Genomic DNA, 18,538 nt, shown 5'->3' with positions numbered 1-18,538 from the left:
TGAGGCATGGACTGCTGCGTTATTTCTGTGACCTCTCAAACGGAGAAATTCTGCCTGAGATGGTGCAGGCCGTATCTCCCGGGCACATGCAGATTTTCCACTGTGGGGTGGTGCCTCAGCCCTGCTCTGCTGATTTTGGCTGAGGTGGATGAACTGTCTCCACTGTGACTGGTATGGGACTGTGTTTCAGGTAGTTGATAGTATAGAGATGTTTTTGTTACTGCTGAGCAGTGCTTGTACAGAGCCCAGGCTTTTTCTGCTTCTCATACTCTCATAGTACCCCACCCGTGAAGGGACTGGTGGTGCTGGGAAGGGGCACAGCCAGGACAGCTGACCCCAACTACCACAGGGATATTCCAGGCCATGTGGCATCATGATCAGTACATAAAGCTGAGGGTAAAGGGAATAAGGAGGGCTGTTTGGAGTTGGAGATGATGGCATTTGTGTTCCCAAGTAACTCATGTCCTGGGGATGGCTGAACACTCCCAGTGGGCTCATGGGAAGCAGTGACTTAATTCCTGTTTTGCTTTGCTTGCACTCAACTTCTGATTTATGTATTAAACTGTCTTTTACCTCAACCCACAAGTTTTCTAGCCTTTGCTCTTTACTTTTTAACCTACGTGTCTTTCCATTTTTTTTATTTTTCCCCAGAGGAAGAGAAGGAGGGAGCAAGTGAATGGTTGCATGTTGCTTGGTTGCCAGCTGGTGTAAAACCACAGCAGCCCTTTTCAACTTTTTAAACCAGTGTTTTCTTATATGGACCTTCAGAAAATCCAGTGGCTAAATCTAAGATGAAGACCAGAAAGGCATACAACCAGATGGAAGTAATTACAACATAGATTTTCTTAATGCGTGAAATCTCTACAATTTTTGAAGCAACTATTTTGAATTATTTCTGTTTAACAGAAGACGTGGCTTTATTGAGTGCTAAGCTTTAAAAAGCGGGAATCAGGACAGCTATGACATCCTCCCACATGCACAGACAGAAATCTAGAAATTAGGAACATTGTTTATGGCAGTCAGGGGAAGGAAGAGCATCCTGAAGGCTGACACACTTATGTTGACCATATGTGTACATCAGTGCCAGTACCTCAGCAATCTCTTTCACAGCTCTCAACTGGCTTGTACCACGTAACAGATCTTTGATTAGCTTTTGTTTCAGATGGGCTAACATAATTTCTCTAAATGAAGAAGCGTGCATCTGAGAGCAGAGATTCAGAACATGAACTCTTGCTCCTTTTTAAACATTAACATCCAGTTGGTAGAATGAGAAAACAAGATATGCAGAACTGGACAGAAATAGCCAATTCTCTTTTCCGTTCTTTTTTAAAGCTGTATCTCTATGCCACCCAGAGTGACTCATCACTGTACAGTTGTTCTCCAAAACTGTTTTCATGTCAGTTAATAATGCAGGCTGAGACAAAGAACTGGGAACAACTGGAAGTGAAACTAGCCTAACATTATCAAAACTGAAAAGAAACCTGGTGATTTAAGAGATACTGTGTGATACAAGTAGATGGCAGCAGTGGGTCTTGCTGTAAATATTCCTAATAAAAGTATTTCGCTAATTTATGTTACAGGAAGACACCTAAATTAGTAATTTCTCCCACTGTCTTTTGATTGCATTGCTTATACATATATATATATGAGATAGCCAAGCAGGTGTATCAGTCACTGTTTTAATTCCACAGGGTGTTCTTGAAAAATCATAACTTTATCATAACTTTTCTGTTTAGTAGAGATGTTCTGTGTATGAAGGAGAACAAGTCTGAGTTTCCCAAACTGTCTCTTGACACCCACAACTGAGATAAGATTTTGGTTGCGGTTGTATACTTATGCTCCTCTCATGCTGTTACCATTCATGCAGTCCACAGCTTTCTCCATGTCCATTCCTGAGTTTCCCATCTCTGGGGAAGGGAAAAAGAATCATGAGTAGGCTGGCTAAAACACACATAGATGGTTTTGTGCCCATGGGCGTGGACTTTGCCTTTGCCCCATGCCCTTTGCAATATACAAACATAAACACCAAACCACAAGCATGCAAGTGAGGGTACCACAAGGAGAGGTCTTGGCACTCCACAGCCATTACTTTCCAACAGAAGGCCTATGTGACTTTAGCTAGGTCACCAGTGCCCTAGACCTTTTCAGTTTTTGTCAGAATTTCTTTTTCACTGCCAGTTAGCCATCTCCCTCAGCAGTCAGGTACCTCTTGGTGCTAGCACAAGGAAAAAATAGAGATGCACAGCCAAGATTAGAAAATGAAGATAGCATTGGATCAGCACTGACTTGAATCAGCTTGAACTGATACAAAATGGCAGCTGTGTCTGTCTGTACAGCAAGGTGAAAATGGGAATTTTGGGGAAGGGTCTGCCACTCTGTATGAAATCTCTAAATTACAAGTTGCCTGTAATCTCGCTAAAAACCAGAATACATGACTCAGTTTTCCATTGAGGTAGGTAAACCTCAATTTACTTGCATGACTATGACAAGTCACAAATTGTTACGCTGTTCAAAACTGCTTGAGAAGCGTTCCCGCTGCCAGGCTTGCAATGGGCATTCTCAGACAGCCTAGTGGCAAGAATGGGGTGGGAGGGTTCTGCTTACTGCTTTAGCAGGGCCATCACCTCCTGGTCTGCACTGCCAACAGAGATGGCTTTGGGTTCTACATGGTGGGCACAATCTGTCTGCTCCTAGAAGGGAAAATAAAGCTGCCCACAGATGCAGCAGCTGCACATTTCAAAGATTCATTGCTTTGTCTTTCTCATATGCAGCATAGGAATAAAAAATGAGGTCTCTTGAATTCAAACATACTGGAGCCAGACACCGTTTTAATGCAGGAGAGGAGCAAGTAATTTGTAGTACTAAGAAACATTTAGCAGACAATTAATTGACCACTAGAGGGGATCATAGGAGTGGAGAAGGAGTTGAATGTACTACATGATAAATGCTTTCCTCTAATCCAAGCTCGCCTACGTGCAATGTTGAACTGTATGTGCACAGCTGAAAAATGATTGAGAAAATACAGCACTCTGCACTCTGTGTGTACTTAGGTTGGTAGAAGAAGCTTATATTAAGTTTAAGATACATCAATAACAGGTTTACTTGTTACCATGAAATAGTTTCTTTACACAGATATTTTTTCATCAGTTTTACTTAATCCAGAATAAGTCTGTTCAGCTTTCATCTGTAAAAAGGTGCTAATCATTCTTTTATCCTATTTAAAAAAAATGGGTTCTGTTCCTCAGACTTGCTGTCATTTAAACAAGTGTAGCTTGCTTGTTTAAAAGCTAATGTTAAATTGCTTTTAATCCTTCCACAGGCTTGTTCTTATCTTTAAGGATGATTTAGGAGTAGCCACCCCAGGCAGTATGAACCTCATTACATCATCATGGAATCAGACTGCAAGTTGACATTGATCTATATATTTCAATTACATCAGTCTTGCAGATGAAGTATTTGCAATGAATGTGAATGATGTGATACCCATGTCACCGAACCTGAACAGATTTCCACTAGCTACAAGCATCCTGCCCATCCATTTACTGGCTATCTTGCTAAAATGGAACTTGACATCCCACCATAAATATTTGATTTAGAAATCACCCTTCTAACATCTTCCAGACCAAATCAAGCCACCTGAAGCAGTGACATCAAAGTTTTCAGTCCAGAATTAATTCTTTCAAGAAACTGTGCGCAGTAATAAATTCTGCAGAATACAAAGTTCAGTTCCTTGAAAACGGACTGCTCTCAAGTGACTTTCTTATGGCACATCTCTCTGCACAGGGGTGGGAGAGGGCTGAACCAAGCAGCTATTGACACCTTGCACAGTGATTGCAACATACCCACTAGTACTCTTTTTACAGTGCTTGTCTAAGAAGATGGTGTCTTTTCACTCTCCTTGAGCTGGAATAAAATGAATAAGGCAGTCTAGCTTTGTAAGGTTATACACTTAATTGCACATCGCTGAAGTTGCTGAGTTCTGCCATTTACCTTTGAGGTAGTAGATGTGGGGCCTAAATATTTCAGTGAGATGTGCTTGCATCTTTCAGCATCACTAAATAAATATGAATAATTTGTTTCACTTTTTTCCTAGTGGTGTATTACAAGAGAAGCATTATGAATATTAAGGAACCTAGATTTTTAACCTTTTTGCTTAAGTGGAGTCTCCCACAGAATATATTAATACACAACAACACAGAAAGAAAGGCACTGAACATAAGCAGCTTTACAAAAGGGAAAGCTGAGTGACACGTGGAATTGCCAGCACCTTTCACCTCTGTCAGGGGACTCAGTTTAATTGTCTTCTTGCTACCAAGATAGTAATTATAATGTAAGGACTAATTACATCTGAAATTTCTGTTGTTGTTTTTTTGTTTTTTTTTAAGGGAAAGTGAGATGATGTAGCCCTTAGGTGCCCAGTGAAAATTTGTTTGCGGAAGAGGCTGCAGAGTGCTGTTCATAATTTTGTAGGCATTATTCCATTATGAATGAGATTGAAGCCACAAACTAGTGCAACATATTAAGTGAGCAAAAAAAGACAGACCTGCAGTAAGTCTGGCCCCTGCTGCAGCAAATGTTCAGCCTGGCAGGACAAAGCAATGAATATTCCAAGTTCTTATTTCTTATTCTTTTAAAAATAAACTGTGCCCATTTTGCTCTTCAGACCATATGGCATGAATCATTTCAGTGAAGCATTCATCACATCATGATTTACACTGACATTATTTCTTAGAAGTTAAATGGTGGGGCTTCACTGGGAGCGGCTTCATGTATTACAGCCATTCTTGTCTCTTTCACTTGTTTCACTGAAAGGTAACTTCATTAATCTCAGCTCAAAGCTAGAGTTATGGGAATGAAACTCAAGCACAAAGTGTTCCTGCTTTTAGGTTTTCTGGTTGAAAGTTGATTTGCTCATAAATGTACACAAGCATTTTATTTTAAGTGTTTATACTCATGTATGATGTCGTCATAGGTGCCTGATTGCCACTTACTCTGTTTTCATTTAAGTACAACAGAGAAAGGTCTTATGATAGTTATAGCAAATACAAATTTAATGAGAAAATGCTGAATATTTAAATGGCAAAGAAGGTATGTGATTGATCAGGAGTGTGAGTTACCTGAGAGGGATTCCCTGAGATCAGAAACCTGTTACCGAGTCCTGGCAGCCAGTGTTAGTAACACCTTAAGGCTGCAGGGTTGTCCAGGAAAGCCTGTGAACAAGGGCAGCACAGACACTGTGCTGCATCCATAGGGAAACTGAGGATGTAAATTTGCAACAGCTCCCTCTATCAGCTCTTAACTCTCTTTTATCACTACCTGTTTCTATTTTTCCATGGATTTCCCACAGTTAAGTGAATTTTCTGTGGGTCTTTTCCCCTCTTAACCCCCTGCTGAGAGACTAGGGAACGGAAGAACTGCATATAGTAAGACAAAATTATTTCTCTGCTAGTCATGTACACAGTGTATCCTTGGGAAATCACTTAAAACTTGGTCCTTCAGGTGTAAAAGCACAGTGTTATGTGAGTAGTAAAGATGGTAGACCAGAATTTAATAAATAGAAGAAATAATAATCATCATCATACTGTCCTTGATTGATAAAATGTAAAGTATCAGACTATCTATCCTAGTTAAAATAAAAGACAGGAAACATTGAATATTATGAAATTATAGGAATAATTTACTTCTAAAAAAATCCCTGAATTGAAACATAAAGTGGCAAATGTTGGGTCTTAAACATAAGGCTGAGACTTTCAGAGTATGAGGCATCCATTCCACTGGGGCTTGACTCACAAGTCATACTTCACAATTTATAGCAAAGCTGGATTCTTAACATATTGGAATAAAGATTTTTAACAAGCTTCCATCTGTTAAACCAGTGAATTGGCTTGGTCTGATCATGCTTGTTGTTTTAATAAATAGCCAGCATCATTTTTCAAACCACAGCTTTCAAATTAGTTTGGAGCATTTCAGCTCACACTAGTTGTGGCCAGTCCTGAAAGATTGACATTGCTTGTACGTTTGGAGGAGCCTGCACCACACAGAGGGCCCAGCCTCCCGTCCCGGTGGCTTGGAAGAAAGGCATACCAGTGCCATTTAGGAAGGGTGGGCTGAGAAGTGACCTCAGGATAGCCACTTCCTTGACTAATGGTATTGCAAATGAGACATAATTGGTCTCAAACAGGAAGGGAGTGAACCACTAAAGTCCGAAAGCAACTCCCTGTCTGGAAGGTGTGTTTGCCACAGCGAAAAAAAGCTACTCTGTTAGCATGGGAAAATGAACTGAGGGCATATGAGCCTTTTTGCTGGGTTTTTCTTTTTCAGCAGCACAAATGAAAATGTCAACAAAGAAGTGTGTTCATGGAATTAAAGTCTTGCTTTTCCCTCTCTCCAACAAGACATTTAGGGTGTATCTATATTTTTCAATCATTTTATATATTAGTATCGAAGGTTAAAGCAAAGCATCAGTAAAGTTAAAATGAATGTTTATGGTCCAGAGTAAAGCAGTCAAAAAGCCGTCAACAAGGAGTCATAATGGGAGAGGTGGTTAAATAAAAAAGTAGGATTAAAAACATGACTATTACCAGCTAAAAAGATACACTAGCATGAAAGGCATAACACATGCTTGTGTTATGCAACATGCTTCTCAAGTCCCGAGTGATACAAGTATCCCAAACAGGAAGAGAAGAGGATTTCGATGCTGACCACCAATCTATGCCATCAGTTTTTCTTACCAGACAACAGAAAGAAATGAATTGTGCAGTTTGTTCTTTCTTCTCCGTCTTTTCTATTTCTACATCCATGCTCATCAGTTTCTCACCCATGCTTTTGTGGGGTGTTTGATCCAGACTTTTTCTCCTCTCCATCTCAATCTCAACCTTGTCCTGGTTCCCCTCATAAATTTCAAGAGACTGCAAACCACAGGAAGTGACAAAGGTTCAGAGAAATGGTGCTTAAATAATCTAATCTATGTGAGGCAGTAGAAGTGAGATAGCTGAAATAATAAAAAAAATAGTAAATTAAAGGAGTGTGGAGCATTTTAGCCCAAAATATTGAAATCTGACATCATTAGAAGCAAATAAAAAAAGTATGATGTGGCCTTCAACAAATGGAGTCTTCCTCTCATGGAAAAATTCAATACAAACTCTCATGTGCACACATCCATACATTTACATATGTATGTATAAAAGCAGGTCCGTAACTTATATTTCAGGTTGGGGGAGGTTTTGGTTCTTAGTCTCTCTTTTTCAAATGATTCACCTAGGTACAGCTTCTGTGAAAAGTTCTTACTTAGCATAATTCTATTGGATTCTCCCAGCAAAAGAAATAAGGTATTTTTGGAAAGCTTATTCTCCTTGCCCTTGAACTGTAGGCCTTTTTTTCTCTTTTTTAATAGTAACTCAGTCTTTTGGTTTTCTTTCACCCCTTTCACCTCCTCTGTTGCTATTCCTTGAGAACTGTGGGTGGCCGATGAAGTGGTGAACATCACACGATGTCACTTAGCAACCTGATGTTCATAAATAGCAACAATCATCTTCTGAATGGCTATTTTTCCCCATCAGAAAAAATGTTTAGACCCATTCCATTCTGACAGCGCTGAATTCTTCATCTGACTTCCAGTATATTTGTAGCTTATGCTTTCCTTCCTGGGGGTCCAATTTCACATGATTATATCATGGCTGATGCTATTAGGATGGTTCTAACTTTTTTCTGAGCTTACTGGTAACATGTAATGACAGTAATTGTTTGCACCATTGAAACTCTTCAAGAATAGTCTTCTCTCCCTTTTCCTAAATGCCTGCATTGCATGAGTCTAAGATGCTCGCAACATACTGTTGGTGAGATGAAATCAGAAGGGTCGTCCACAAACGATTTTTTAATTTTTAAATGCCTTTGGGGAATGCTCAGGATGCTCAGGAAGCTCAGAAATTTATCAATTCTTGCAGCAAGAATCTGGTAGGATTTGTGTGTATACTCTTAATATTAGTATAATAATTTAAAACATTAGCTTTGCTGGGAAGGACTATCTCCGTTGAATGACAGATTTTTGCAAACAGCTTACCTTCACATGAGTATCAAGACAGAAACCAGAAGATAAGATTATAAACTATGGAAAGTAGAATTGTGCAAGCCTTTGAAAAGGATCTTGCAAAAATCACTTAGGAAATAACGGTGAAATCGTGCGGCCACCTAAGCCCAGCTTGTCCTTAAGGAGTTCTCTGAGAGCACAGAAGAAAAACCAGTCCCAAATCCTGTCCGAGCAGCATCAGTTCCCCTCTCCTAACCATATGGCTGCTCCTCAGAAAGCTGGGGGCTCTGTAACTGAGAAGAGGGAGTAATGTGGGTGAAAGCAAGACACTGTCATTGTGTGTTCGTGACCACTTCCACAAATCCTCCAGCTACTCTCTAAAGACTCCTCTCCCTCTCATATTTGCATTGGTAATTCATACACCAAGTCAGTAATGGCTGAACAACACAGATAGGGAAAAATATCTGGGTTTTTTGCTCCCTTTATTGTTTTATTTGATATGAAAAAAATAATTCTACTGCAGAACAGAGAAATAAGGAAGACTGCACTTCCTTTCTATTTCTATGTCATTCATACCTTCTTTCTGTGAAATTGCATTTCAGTTCTATAAAAATGGGGGGCAGGGGGGGGGGAATACCCTCTGATAGAAACACCTCTGATGCCCCAGAGCACTCTGCTGCTCTCACATAGCTGCAGTATCTCACATCAGCAAACTACAGCCATCTGAGCCACTTCAGGCACAGCCCCCCATGTCTGGGGGGTGACAGCAATGAAATCGCTACAAGCAGTCTGGAAATTCAACTTCACTGGGGTGATGCCAGAAGAATAAAAACTGCAAAATAAACTGCTTCCTCTTGTTGAGGGAAGTGAGGACAGAGGTACCCAATCAACAGCTCTCAGTCTACTAAAACCTTTAAACTCATTTTAACAGGAGAGGCAGATAAAGTGATACATGTAATATATTACATTCTGGGTTTTCTTTCTGTGAGCAAGCAAAATTAAAACTACTGTAATGAAAGATGAATTAATCCAAGCTAGGATTTGATGTAAATTACATAGACTGAGAAAATGAAAGAAAGATTATGGCCTCTGCAAATGCACTTGTTACTCTCTGCCAATAGAAGGTTTATTTTTTTTTAATTCACATTTTTATTACAATATACATGAAAGGATTATTCAAGAAATCATCATATTCAGGGTGTGCTGGCTGGCGACACAAAAAGAGAAAGTTCTTAGCCTGATTACTTCCCAACATATTTTCATTTGCCTCATAATCCTTTTGCATTTTACAGTGTGAATTAGAGTTGGAAGACATATCTAAGTCAAAGACAGGTTGTGGGGTGTAGCAATGCTAAAACCTCAAAATAGTTATGAGCTGCAATGAAGATAATTTAGGAAGGAAGAGTATTACAGCTCTTTGTATGTCAGTAGATGGTGCTCTGTACACTGTCTACACACACAATGTATATGCATAGAATGGTTTCATAGATGGTGATTGTTATGTAGCCTTCCCTTGGCGCAGTGGAAAGAAGTTCTGGGGAAAAAACCTATATATTAAATTCAAGCTATTCACAATTCTACTTACATTTACTTGAGAATAGATGTTTTGCCCCTTATTTTCTAACTCATCTTTGAGTTCAGTTGTGTTCACAGAGAGGCTTGTTTCAGTAGATCTGGCTTCTGCAGCAAAATATCACGTAGGAAGTAAAAAAAAATTATGCTTCACAGCTTAACTGAATTTCATTGTAAGGCCCATACACAGAGCTACATCTTGAATTTAGATCCATTTAGGTACTTATCTGGGAATGATATTCCTTAATAGTCTTTTAAAACCCCATTTTATCAATAATTTACTTTCAATGTATTTTATGTTAGCTCTTGATGCTGACCTTCCCAAATTATAATTCTCCTTATTTGTTCTGAACATTAGGGGACACCTCTAACATACTGGTACTATTTAGGACTTCTTTTGTAGGAGCTTTTGCTCATCCTTTTTTTTTTTTTTTTTTTTTTTTTTTTTTTTTTTTGCAATATAGGCACCCATTTAGATAACAACCTACCCAGAAGACTTCCAGGCATAAATAGGAGTAAGAAGTGCTGAGACATGACCAAAGTCTAAGGTATGCTGTTTCCTAAGTTGACAATGGCCCAGTTGGGACAATGGAAAAGCTCCTTTAAGACAATTTGAGTACACCTTGTAGGCACCCAGGGATCCTTGCACCACTGCTTTCTAACATAGGGCTGGTGCTCCTTGCTCTTTATTAAAACATAAAGATGGTGAAAAAGTATTTTAGATGGAAGGAGTTGGTTTCGTTGGTGATTCCACCAAGACACTGGTGCATTTCAAGAGGAAGAATATGGTGGACAGAACGGAGGAGTCAGGATAACATGCTGGAGCAGTTTCTAGGCCAGTTTTCAGCTCTATCAGTTTTCTTGAAGACAAGTTTATGGAGGGGCCCAAGTCTTCCCCTGGGTTTTGCATGCTACCAGCTGCAATGCCGTGGTGCGAAAACCCAGCCTATCTTTCGTAAAGCAGGAAAAGTCTTAGACGTGGAAGGGTAAAGCTCATAAAACTGATTGATCTGAGCAAGAGATAGCTTAGTTATCCATTGGGAAATACCAAGGGACAGGCAAGGGTCCAAGGGTGGCTGTTGTTCTAAGTAACAGTCAAATTGTGTTTCTTAATCACTAAGTGATGGATGCTGCATATTCTAACTCACTATTTCTGCATTTTCTGTATTGTGGGAGGTCCAAATCTGAACCTGCACTGTGCAGCCTTTGGTCACACCCCTCAGGTCATGCCCCTACACCTGTCTGCCAAGCCCCATCAGCCCATCATGTGTTGCCCTACCCTGCCTGCTCTCCCTGCTCCATAGCCCCCACCACATCCCTTCCCTATCCCACCAGGCTGCAGGCTGAGGCTTTCTCAGGCAAGCCTTCTTCTTGAAGATTGTCAATTATGAATAAATTGGTTTCACTGATAAATTTCTAGAATTAAGTCTGCCCCTACCTAGCTGCATGCCTTGGAAATGTGCCTTTTGGACACATATTTGTTCTATAGAAATTTTTCAGAGAGCCTGATGGATGTAACAATGACCATCACTTAGGAGCACTGACTCCAGCACTGCTGGGGTCCAAGCCTGGCACTCGAAGCCCAAGGGGTTACTCAGACAGGCTGAACTATTGGGACTAATTCACATGCCTCGTTACTGGAGAACTTTAGTTAGTAAATCAAGGATCATGGATAAATTATGAGGAACCTCTGTTTTGTGAATCCTGGCAGATCCCTGGGGCTGCCCAGCAACTTGCTGTTTGATATGATTGCACCTGTATGTCCAGACAATACATAATATAAATTCACAGATGAAGTACTAGGCACTGAGTGCCTTATCTAAAAAGCACTCAGGTGCTTTTTAGTGTGGAGTAGATAAGGCAACTGAATGTGTCTGTAAGTGCCTACAGAAACATCTGAGGAAAAAAGCCCTTGCTCTGAATTTAGCTCACAATCCCTATGAGACGTAGTTGGCTGTCCATGAAAAGGGAGCACCTCCTGGAAGTATTGTAAAGGAAACCACTTGGTAACAGTGAGAAGTGGAGAGGCAGTACAGCTGTACAGAAAGGGGGGCAGGTTAAGGCACTTGACAGAATAAGGCACTTTCTTGAAATATAGATTTCAGCTGGAAAAAATACATTTTCAAACCAAAATGTTAAGTAAGTTTCTTCCTAGATTCTACAACTGTAGTAAACATTTATATAGAAATGACCAATTTGAGAATCAAAAGGAAGATTAACAGCTTTAGTTTTACTTGCTAGCAGCCAAATTCATTTCTCACTGTGGAATTCATCCAGGCTTCTACTCTCTAACTTTAGTGAGTTATTCCAGATTTAAACCAGAGTAAGCAAGGGCAAGTTAAAAATACTTGTGCCACAATTGGCCTTGAAAATACATTTCCCCATGACAGACATTAAACTGACTGCTGAGGCAGACAGCATGTCTTGCCCATAATAATTTTGTATTTGCTTCTTTTTCTCAGTCCTTAAAATGAGTTCATGACTTCATGACTCTAAGAGTAAATGCATTATATAATGAATACACTTTTTATTCAATATTTGGGGGAAATTAAAGTAAATGTTGTATGTAATAATACTGCATGGAAAAAGCAATTATAATAATTCTGATGAGGGAGTCAATAGGAAGGCATTAGTTAATCCTGTGGTCTGAGGTAAATGGCAGACAATCATGTAAACCTAATTAACATCATAAAACAAATACAAACAGCATTACTCCATCAGTTCTTAGTTAATCTCTTATTTTCTTCAGAATACCATTGCTGAAAAGGTTAGGGCTTATATAATCAATTAAATCTAATTCCATAAATAATTTTTCATGCTTTATCCAAAATTGACCCAATCTACACTCCTGCAAGCAGATCTTACTTGCACAGATGGACCTTTGGAAACAAGCTTTGCCTAATGGCATTTCCTCCCTTTTATTCTGGTACCTGAGCATTGCACTGAGAGAGGGGGATTAGTGAGGAAAGAGAAAAACCACACAACTGTTGCAATAATTATAATATCAAATTTCAGTGCAGACAGTTAAGTGAAAGGAACCTTGCTGAAGCATCAGCACCTGGGAAAAGCTCCTGGGAATAAGTACATTTTCTTTGGATTGTCATTTTGGTTTGGGAGAAGAATTTGTGACATTTTCTTTGGGATTTTATAAAGCAAATATCCATAATGCATCCACAAATTTGATTTCTGATCATCCTGTTGTTCCCTTCTGCTCTTCATTAATCCTGGAGAATTCTGCATCATTTTTAGATAGTCTTTCCATGAAAATGGCACTATGGCTAAATATCATTAAGAGGTACTTTAGATGTCTCAAAGACCATTTCTTCATGCCTTTATACACAGACCTAAACAGAATATCAGAGGATGGACAATATGAGACTTAAAAAAAAAAAAAAAAACAAAACCAGAAAAAAACCCCTACTTATTTTTCATGAATTAACTTAGAATTGAGTAAATGGGAATCTCAGAAGGATTTTAAAAAGTGAGTATTCTTTATCTACCTGAGTTATCTGAGATAAACTAAATTTCAGGTTTCAGATGAGGATGATTACCAGATAAAAATATTCACCTGAATCATGAACTAGCATGTTCTACCAAGGGAAAAGGGTAATACAGTATTTTTTTTTTCTGTTTATGTAGTACAAATATGTTGCTTAAGAATGAACAGTTTAGTTATTTCAATATGTCAGCTGTTAAAGGGTAAAATGCTAAAACCAGGTGCCAGCCCTGAATCCTTGTCCCTGCTCAGTCCTGACCTGGCAGTTGGCCATCCCCAGGGAAAGTCAGTGGGGATTTTCCTGTGTATATTAGGAATGACAGGAAAGACACAAAGAATAGAAATATTCCATCTGCTGCAAATCTCTATTATGTTGTTCTGCTCAATTTTACCTACCTATCTTCATCTCCAAAAGGAAGAGGAGGAAAAAAGACTACTGGAATAGAGAACAGCTTTTCTACTTTAAACTCAGAATTTGTGCAAAATATTGGGTCCACGATTCATGAAATTTGATGAAAATTAGCTATAAACATTAGAACTTTTTGTAACGCACAGATGTCACTATGATAGACTTTGAAGAACATTTCTATGCATTTTGTATTGTCATACTCTTTTAACTCTATTGCCCTTTTCCTGTTTCCCTTCTTGTTGTATTTTTTCTCCTAATGACAATTAGGAGTCTAATTAGATTTGTAAAAAAACATACCCAACTATTAGTCTTTATTGAGAACTAATAGAGTAAAGAACTCACTGTTAAGAAATAAAAAATGAAATAAAGAGGGATACGTGCATGTAGTAAAGAGGTGTCATGGAATGACAGGAAAAGGGCAGCACCTTTAAATTAAGAAAGGAAAATGATGTAATAATGATTAAACCACAAAACAGAACTCCAACACAGTGAATGAGCAATGAAAATAAGGTAATAAAAAGGAGTACTGAACTAGCTCATGAGACATGTTATTGCAGTGAACATTATGCTAGGACTGTTTATTTTGCTTAGCATTATGGCCACCTTCAAGGTTGCTATGACAAATGTGTGAGCGTTTAACGGAAAATGAACATTTTTTTTTTTTAACTAAAAAAGCATCTACCAGCTCTCTGCCTACTCAATTTCCTAAATTACGTGCCACATAAATTTAACTTCATTGGCACTAAACAAATGTTAATGTTAACCACTTATGGGTTAAAGCAATTTTTGAAATATTCAGTGTGTTTCTCTGTTGACATTCCTCATTCCATAAATAATTCCATTGTAATCCATGCAGTTTTGCTTTACTCAAAATGTGAGGCATGATAACAGCACCTAAATAATAAGTTCTACTAGCTAAAGGGCTGATCTAGTTTAAAAATGAATATATACTAGCTTCCACTAGATTTAAGGGATATTAATTTTTTTTTTTTTTTAACTAGCATTTCAATGACTTTTTTTCCCTGGCACTGAAAGAGTCTTATTCATGTGGGACTAAGTGACACTAAAATTTATGCAAGGTTCTTACAGCAGAGGGGGTAAGGGAGGAAAAGCACAACAGGGTTTCTCCATGCAATTTACAAAAACATTACCAATGTGGTTCATTCACTGAGCAGTGACAAACTCAGAGGCCTATTCCCAGCTGGAATAGATGTACTGGACCAAACAAAGTGGGAAAGTGGAATTTGGACAACCACAGTCTAAAAGTGAGCTAAAACCAGAGCACAACAAAGTAGTTGGAACCCAATGCACAGGAGGGTCGCACATTTACAGGGCTGTTCTCCTGGTTGTAATCCAACTTCTAAAGATTAAGATTAACTTCTAAAGATTAGGTGTTTGGGATGTTTGGTGGCATAGGAAACAGGTAAGGGTTTCCCACCTGGCCTGTCAGGATGCATAAGGGGAATGGTAGAAAGCTAGATTAGCATTGCAGCATTTGAAGCTGTGCAGGTAGTGCTTATTTATGTAATGAAATAATGAAAATACTACATGGTGAGTCACAGTGGAAGTTCTGAGATAAGAACTGAGAAAAGATGGTGTAAGAAGAAAAAGTAGAAGAATATAAGATCAGGAAGCCCAGCTAATCACATTTCAGCATTTCAAAAGGAATAGATCAATTTCCCCTGCTGGGACCTCAAGCTGAAGGTATATTGCCCTCTAACCTGACAACTAAAGATATTATGTGTGGTATTATAGATGGAAACCTTGTCATACGCTCCTTTCCTGAAACATTTTTTAGGAGTAGCTTTTTAGGCACTTTTTTTCTGTTTGTTCCTAGGGGATGATTGGAAGAAAACTGTCATGGTTTGTACATCTCAGCACAAGATTTGCAATTTCATCATTGAGGTGAATGCTGATGAGATGAGGTGAAACTCTGCCACTGCCAGATTAACAAAAAGCATCAGGAGGCTTCAAGTCATGGCGCAGGACCATGTAAGACTACAAGTGATACTGATCATGTTCTTGCCTGATGTTTGCTGTTGAAGATTCAGGCTTATAACAGATCTCCTAAAGAGCTGTCCATGACACTGTCAAAAGAACTCTAGAGCAGCGTGCATAGAGATGAGGCACTTCTACAGATGTTCCCAAAGCTGATGCTCTTCTAAAGCTATGGGCAGCAAGCAGCATAAAAGCCTAAACTTGCTGCTCAGGGAACAATGTATGTAAGCAAAGAAGTGACTGAGAATAAGAGAGAATAAACCACAAAACAACCCAAAACACTTTTCTAGGATGTATTTGCTGGTGGGAGAAAAGAAAAATCTCCTGGCTGTGGAGATTTTGCTTGAGACACCACAGTTTGTTTACCTGGCTATGGAGATTTTGCTTAAGATACCACAATTTGCTTCAACATCAGGCTGGGTGTATTTGCCATTCCTCGGGACATGCTGTGGTTCACTAAGCTCTGCTCAGCTGAAAAGAAACTTTTCATGCCATGCCCCTGTAGAGTGCTGCATGCAATATTTATATTGGTAGAAGAACTGAAATGACTGTGTTTGAGTTAAACAGATGAGCAGAACTAATGCAGGGGTTGAGCAAGGCTGAATACCAAGCTGCTAAGGTAAACCACAGCTCAGCTTTCTCATTCTGGTCAGGTAATGGTTTGAAAACATTGAAATGGACTTATGCAGATTACACGTACCATCAGCCATCAATAACTCATCTGGAGCTATTTCACCTGAAGAGGACTGTCAATAAACCACTGTAAGACATTGTTTACATGCTATCTAGCTGACTGATTAACTGCTGCTTGCTCACTGACATATGTACTGGATGGACATAAAAGTCTTCAGCAAGCACGAGTACTTGGATGAAACCAAGACTGTGCACTCAGCAATCCTTGGCATTCACCACGTTGTATATGAGCCCAGTTAAGATTTTAAGCAATTTTAAAGATTTTAAGCAATTTTATATTCTGAATTCCTGAGATCTATGATCACTGTAAGTTCCAATATTCAAGCATATAATTGACTTGGAGGATACTATGGAAAAAAAAACACATTAGGGAAAGAACTTTGCTTCAGTCCTGGTTTGACATCACAAATTACTGTCAGCTGTGATTTAACAGTCAGTATCAAAAGACAAAGGTAAGGTTTCAGGTATTGTGCTGATCGACATGATGACATGGCAGGCTTTTGAATAACTCTGCATAACATAGCCATATCCATCTATATCTATAAATGACATAGCTAGTCTGTGCCTACTGACACTAAGCAGCACCTGTTGATACCTACCTCTTTACTACCTTTCTCCACTTTTTTAAGAAATCAAGCTAAGAGTGAACTGACAATCTTTCAAGATCTTCTTTAAAACTGTCAATGTAGATGTGTTATTGACAAGTTACTTGGTGTCCAAAAAAGGAAGAAAAGAACTCACTGAAAATTCTATTAGCGTGTTGCTACCAGCCACATTTCAGAAGTTGTTTGAAGTTTAGGAAGCAAGTATCCAAGGATGTCAGTAGCTGGTGAGAGTACTGCAAGCAGAATTCATCTTCAGAGATATAGTTAAGCATTTACAGCACCATGTAGTGGAAATAGGGAAGAAAAGATCACTGCAAGGTGACCGCAGCTGATGAGGTGCCATCCAATCATCCATGTAAATATGTAACCTGAAATTCCTCTTGGGCTGCATCACAGATGTCAAAGTTCCACCGAGTCCTGGCAGTGTGCTCTGACAGCCAAGACTTTCATCTCAAGTGATGTTGTGATAGTATGTCAATTGCTGTGTTTTTGCAGACATGAGTCATTAATGATGTCAGCCTTTCCTAAATGACCTTTGCAACACGTGGGAGCAGTTCCATTTAAATGTTCTTACGTCCAGTTGCCACACACACAGTTTTAAACTGGGCACGCTTGAAGATCTTTTCTACAGTACAATCATTCATTACACAAGGTGAGATTTTTTCACCTACCCAAAATTTTTAGAAGGCAAACAATCCCAGAAGAGGTCCACACACATAGCCGGACCTAGTTTGTCCATTTACAAATCAGTATCACTTTGGACAGTTCTTCAGCCAATAACCTGATAAAGAAGCCTACATCTTTTAAAGGTCATTTGTGGGTAAACAACAGTCACACAACCCATCACTGAGTTAGTGATGGGTTATCAATCAAGGAGCAAGCCCAGGTGGTCTGTCCAGGTCTACAAAAAGACTCCACTGTATACCCTTAGGATTGCCTGCTTTATGAAGGGGAAGGCTGCTATGTCTTCCTCAGGAGATTAAAAGTAGATTCCCAAGTGTAAGCCCTTAGGAAAAGAGTGAAAAAAATATACAAATCAAGGGAGCAAGGACTTGAAATAAGATGTTTCCCAGTGCAGGCAGCTTTGAACTCAAGATGTAACTGAAGCCTATCCCCAGGGTTATGGTTAAAGGTAACTTCTGTCTCATTCTTCAGCAGATATGTAGCCAATTGGGAATATCTGCACTGGGCAAAACACATTGTAAAGGTTAGCTTGGAAGAAACTATTCTGTGTCATCTAGAAGTCAACTGGTTGAGCATTTTCTAAATTATTCCAATAATAACTGGAACTGTCCTAACAAACTGTTACAATAGAGCTCTGCTAATGTTCTCACTCTACTTTTCCCTCTAAATGTAAATGTTTATGTTAAAGAAATTCAGAGGGAATGGAGATAACTGCTGCAGCGAAGGAGTTTCAGTAGATACATCTGGGCCACACATTCAGGGTGTGAAGTCAAAGTGAGTCTAACAGCTCCAGTGCCTTGCACTCCTAACTCGGGTGCCAGAGGTATATTACTGCAAGCTGAGAGTGATAGCATGGAAAAGCACAACCAACATAATCACTCCCACCCTCCCTTAGCTTACTTCCCACCTTATGGGAGGAGTAGGGGATTTTTCATTTGATCTTGGGGCAAAATCCTTCTTCTTTCCTTACACTACCACAAAGCCTCACAGCAGCATTTAGCGAGAAATTATATTTACAATTAATAAACATTGGAGGAAAATACTGTCAAGTAGTG

This window comes from Fringilla coelebs (assembly GCF_963513975.1).
Source record: "Fringilla coelebs genome assembly, chromosome: 6".
Lineage (NCBI taxonomy): Eukaryota > Metazoa > Chordata > Aves > Passeriformes > Fringillidae > Fringilla > Fringilla coelebs.
This window is presented reverse-complemented; position numbering follows the sequence as displayed.